The 5736-nt window shown below is 48.1% G+C and overlaps 1 pseudogene across 1 annotated transcript; it reads left to right on the forward strand.

Annotated features, from left to right (window-relative positions):
- Window positions 1-2349: 2349 nt before the first annotated feature.
- On the forward strand, window positions 2350-5277 carry LOC112608089 (annotated as a pseudogene). The gene has a single exon (XR_003115939.1). The product of XR_003115939.1 is annotated as an uncharacterized LOC112608089 (transcript).
- Window positions 5278-5736: the final 459 nt, after the last annotated feature.

Consider the following 5736-nt stretch of genomic DNA (forward strand, 5'->3'; position numbering starts at 1 on the left):
GAATCTTTCCCCTTTCTTCTTCTTCTCCACTACCATAGGTGGTGTTTTAATGAAACTTCGGTGCATTGGGTGCTATTTACACCAGTTTGGTAGGTCATACTATTTTGAGAATGGTCTTTTGGTAGGGAGAAATTTGTAAGACCCATGGCAGCTCAAAGACATGGGACCTCTTGTCCTGCCCCATTTGCTCTTGTTTATGCAGCAGGAGAGAATAAGTCAGAGCCAACCCTCGCACACTAGCTTTCTCCCATACAAACGGTCCATTTTAGCCTCTCTGACCTGCGTGCTATGTAAAGAGGAGGCCAGTGCTCGGCATAGCTGTTCTGGTAGCGATGCTTGTTACAACTCATGATGAAATGCCCCAACGCAAGTGAGGACACAGCTGCCCACCCTGGTGCTAGAAGGTAAGGTGAGTCCTCTAGGAGTACATCTGCCAGGATGCATCTTCATTCCACAGCCTTGGTGGACGGGACGAGGCTTTGTTGTAACTGTTTTTTTAAAAGTCTCCCAGGGAACCACGGACAATCCCTCCTTCCTAGAGAAAAGTTTCAAGCTCCCCTCCTCTCTTTAGTGAGGCAATACAGAATCCATCATCCAAATGAAAGATACTTTTCACAATAGCCTTTATTGCCTGCAGACTTACATGTATAGTCCTTTAAACAATTAACTGTTTAGCAAACGGCTGCTTTTCTCAACCCTTGAGCCAGTTATTCCACGCTGGTAAGACCCTTTCACAGAAATGTAACAAGGTGCATTTTATAGAAAACATCTAATTAACTCACCAATTTCATGCTTTTAAATTGTATCTACAAGTGCAAAACTGCAACACCCAAATGTTTTTAGTATCTAAGTCAGATATCCAAAGGTTAGCTACATAATCAGAAATGCGCACACCACTGTTCTGATAATAAAGGCACATTTTCCAATAACCAATTATAACAAGAAGTGCAGCATTACCTAAATTGGGTGTGTCATCTTCCCCTCGTGGGTCACAGGATGACACTTGGGGATGCGATGCCGTGCCTGCACTTGGCGATCCCAGGAGCACAGAGATGCACCAGACAGATCATGAAGGGCTCATGCTTGGAAACCACACCATTTCCTGACAGAGTGAAGGAATCGCTGTGGATTCATCGAAAGGGAGGAGGGAATTTAAGCTAATTCTCTTCACCTGCTGTGTTGTCAAATCTCCAAAACACTGACCAGATAACTTAGGTTTTATCCTTTGTCATAGAACAAAGATTAGAGAACTTGAAATTCGTTTTGTATTTCCACTCCTCAGGGACGTCCAGAAAGCCAGTTCTGTTCCAGTACAAAGTAGAAAGTGGTGAATTGGCAATACGCCAAGACATAGACCGTTACAGTAATTCTTTTTGTTTCACAAAAAGTTAATGGAAACAAAACAACTTTCAAATAATATTCATTTGTCAATATGTATAATTTGCTATCCAAATGCTTTTTAAAAAGTTATTATCTTATTATTACACATGAAATTTACATGGAGTTGTCTCCTAATCCTGGGATTTTAACATCAAATGTTTAATTCTGAATACAAAGAAACATTCACATACTTAATTTTACAATATTCTGGAACAAGTTATATTCAAAAGTCAAATGAACAGAGAACATTCCACTTGCAACCAACACATAGTTGTTAACAAAATTAACCCCATTAATATTTAAAGATGGATTTATCCATTAATGCCTGTTTTAATTGCCACTTGATTTTGGTGGTTAGAAACTTTGGTTATGGTAAAAATGACCACGAGTGGGAATTCATCACCTCAAAGCTCGGGACCACAGCTCCCCGTGCGCGCATCTTTCTGTCTGCAGTATTTCAAGGTGAGACAATAAAATAGTCACCTAAAATTGTATGAGATTTTATTCCTGGTGCTTTTTCAGCGAGAACCGTTTTTCCAGCCCTAGGGAAGGAACCTGTGTGTTTTTGGCCGGAGGGATTCATCAATTCAGAACATCTGTGACAGCCAGGAGGAGGAAAGAAGGGAGGCTGGGATCACCTCCCGCCCCTTCTAGCATCTCTACTGAGAGTGGCAACTCCAGCTGTCCCTCCCCATCCTGAGCCTTCCGCGCTCTCCTCCACGCCACTAACACTCAGTATCTGACACCTGCAGTGCGAAGCCTCCAGAGTCCCCAGACTGACCTGGGCACTCCGCTCTCGGTTCTAGTTTACTTGGACACACGGGTACCTTAAGGCTTGTCACACTCCACACCTTTGTGTGTGTGTGTCTATTTCTTTCTAGGTTATAAACTCAGGCAGAGACCTCATACATTCACTTCTCTATCCCACGATTCCAGTGCAGCGTTGGCCACATATTAACTAATGTGCAAATGAGCCCAAGAAGCTGGCCAGAAATCCCAAGAGACTGTGCCAAGTACATGCAGCTGCACCTGGGAATACACCAAAGCATGACATCACAAGCACAGCCTCCTCCACCACACCTTCCCTTTCTCCTCCTTCCCCGCTGGCCTCAGACAGCTATGCATGGCTGCATGAACAAAGGTCTAAATCTAGGCTTGTTTTAGCCTCCTCTTCCCTTCTTCTCATCTTTATTCTGCCTCCACCTTCTTCTTTCCACGTCTTCCCCTGCTGGCTTCTCTGTCGTTTCCCACAGTGGGTTCCCCCAGCCCCCGTGGTCCTCATGTCCTGTTCTTGTTCCCTTTGTGCTGGATCCCACATCCTACAGCATCCAGGACCATCCTCCATGGCTGATGCCACAGCCTGCCAATTCCCAAATTCTTCACGTTTGTTTGACTTCCTAGCTAGTTGTAAAACCAAAGCCCAGGGAGGAGTCCCAAGATGCACAGCATAGAGTCAGTCTGCATGTGTACAGAGACGCAGACCCGTTTTTAATCAATGTAAGTATATGCATGTACGTATATACATATGCAATTCACATTCACAAGTCCTGGTATAAAGTTGCAATTTTTCTGGCTGCTATAAAATGTGCCAGTTTTAAAACTGTGCATTTGTTGCTTGCAAACTTATAAATATGTATAAACCCCATTATAAATAAATTGTGGCTGGCAGATGGCATTTAAGCTGCCAGCAATGGTTGCATGGAGTTATAAATGCTTATTAATTCTCCACTTTTAAATTCACAGCACGGACCCTGGGATCTGTGACATGAAGTGGTGTGAAAACATAATTATAAATTAGAGGGGGGAAAGCCATCAATAAGAGACAGGTAAGGGCTGGAAACTCTCACTAGTGAGTGATTCTCAAAGTCAAGACTTCAGAGCAGCTGCACCAACATCGCTTCGAGAATTTTTGAAATGCAAACTCTTGGGCCCCACTCCAGACCTAGGGAGTCAGGAGCTTGGCGGGGCCAGGGGGTGGGAGGGCCTGCCATCTTTGTCTGAACCAGCTTGCAGGGTGGTTCTGATGCCTGCCTTCCATCCGAGTCTGCTTGTCATGAACGCCTGTCTCTCAGCCCAAGGACTTCGCCGGCTTGGGAGGCACGTACAGGTGTGTGCAGGGCCAGTCAGAAACTGTTTCCAGAAACAGCCTTCCATAAGTGATAGACTTGGTGACTAAACACCCCAGCCGTCTCCCCACTCTGCTGGGCTAACTCTGGGGTGTCAGCTCTGTCTCTCAGGGTTCCCCAGTGGGATTCGGCTCCAGTTGTGCACATGATGGTAACTTACTTGATAATGCACGTCTTCCTCGTCAGCTTCCTTCTCGCCCTACTCCTGGGATCTTCACTCAAATAAACTACATACCCTCAAGTCCTCTCTCAGGGTTTCCCTCTGGAGAAACCCCAACTAAGACAGAGGAAACAGAAACACTGCCTCTCGCATCTGAATGACTCAGGCTTTTACGCATTTCGAGATGGAGCACAGATGTAGAACCCGGGAGGGAAGCACTGCGTGCCATTTCCATGGGGCGGGGGGTGAGCTTTACGCACAGGTCCAGGACTGTGAGTCCTGTGCTCTTTCCTAAGTTGATCCCCAGGCCCTTGCATGGCTCCAGTTTCCTCTTCTGAAAAGCGGGGCCCCCAGCTGGGCTGTCTTGCTGAGCTCCCTGCCCTGTGATCCTGTGCGGAGCTGGCAGTTCTAGGTTGGCACTGTGTCCAGGAGTGGGTTTGTCCACTTCATCTGTCTTAGAGCCAACTTTGAAAGTTCCACGGGAGAACCTGAGTATTACTCTGAAACCCACTGCAAGGTCTGTCTGGGTCCTGCAATGACCTCTTTGCGATCTTTCCACAATCCTCCTACTCACTCCCAATCCTACTGTCACCGTCCACAGAAAGGGATCTATGGACAGCACGCAAAGTTGGGCCAGCAAGAGAGAACTGATGGGCACATTGGGAATGAAGAATTTTATAAAATCATTGCGCTTTACATGTTTCATGTATTTGTCAATCCCCAGCACTCCCTCAAGCTGGGAACACGTATAGCCCTGCGGTGTAGAGCACACCAAGGCTCAGAGAAATCCAGCAACCCGCCTGAGTCCATGCCGTTCTGGGTGTACCAGGGTGGAGGTATCTACTCATGGCCAGCACTGCCCCTGCCCCAGGAACGCCTACAGTCCAAGGCTTCTGTCCCAAGCTCAGCCCAACAGAAAAGAAATGTGTGACTGCCCTTCAGGTGGCAGCCAGTTTGGAGGAAATGAGGACCCAGACGTCCATCTTAAAGCGTTGCTTATAGAAAGAAGCTACCCAAGTTTCGGATGCTACTGAAAAGGAAAGCTTTATTTCGGGACCTGGGGGCCACTTTCAGAATCCTAGCACCAGGCATGGAGGCTGGGCTGGACACACATGTCCACTGTGCCCCCAGCACATGGGTCCTTTAGGATCCACCCTTCCCTGAGCCTGTCCTTCCTTTTAAGTTAGGCCTTTACCTATACACACGGCTTCTCATTTCCTTTCTTCATTAGAAATTCCCCACGACCTCCTCCTCCTCCAGGAGGCCCTAAAGAAGGCCATATATGGCCCAATCAGGCCTTTGTCCATTATCCCAACATTAGAGATGGCCTGACAAAATAGCCGCTCGCTCGTCAAGGCTGAGCGGACGCCCAGTCTTTGGGCGCTTCTGATATAAAAAGCAGCAACAGTGGTGTCTTAAGCACAGGATTTAAGATTGAGTCATTTGACTGCGGTGTTTTTCACCTCCCCACCTGATTCTCCAGTGAGCTGCTCAGTGGCAGCCTTGGAGGTCAAGAATCAAAGCTGAGTTAAACCACAATGAGCACCCCCATGGGAGGCCCAGCCGGCCTCCGCGCGACAGAGATGTCATTTGAAGCACAGCTGATTCATTTGTGGGGTTAAGGGAGGTGGGTAGGGGTCTCTAGGGCCACTCAGTAAGGGCAGAGGGGCCGTTTTAGGACTGCTGGCCCCCACCTTGTACTCCCAGAAGACATAGAGTCTGGGGTTAAGTGTTGGGGGTGCCCACTGGAGGGGCAGCAGGGCCCAGGTGCACTCTGCAGGGCCACAGTGGCCCAGCACAGCAGCAGCAACTGTGCCCTAGAAGCCCGAGGCCCTGGAACGCAAGGTATAGTGCCGTTCCCACTGCGTTCACTGTTCAGCTTCCCTGCCCTGCCCAGGCAGAGATGTGGCCTGAGAAAGTGTGGGGAAGAGGGGCCCAGGCTAGACAGGGGGGAGGGTCCACTGCTTTTGCCTTGGAATCCTGAGCTCAAAGCACAGGCTGGCACACAGCAGGGCTCAGGAAATGCTGAGTGAGCAGGGCTCTGCAGCCAGATGACAACATGGCCTCCAG

The sequence above is a fragment of the Theropithecus gelada genome, chromosome 15, assembly GCF_003255815.1.
Source record: "Theropithecus gelada isolate Dixy chromosome 15, Tgel_1.0, whole genome shotgun sequence".
In the NCBI taxonomy this organism is placed as follows: domain Eukaryota; kingdom Metazoa; phylum Chordata; class Mammalia; order Primates; family Cercopithecidae; genus Theropithecus; species Theropithecus gelada.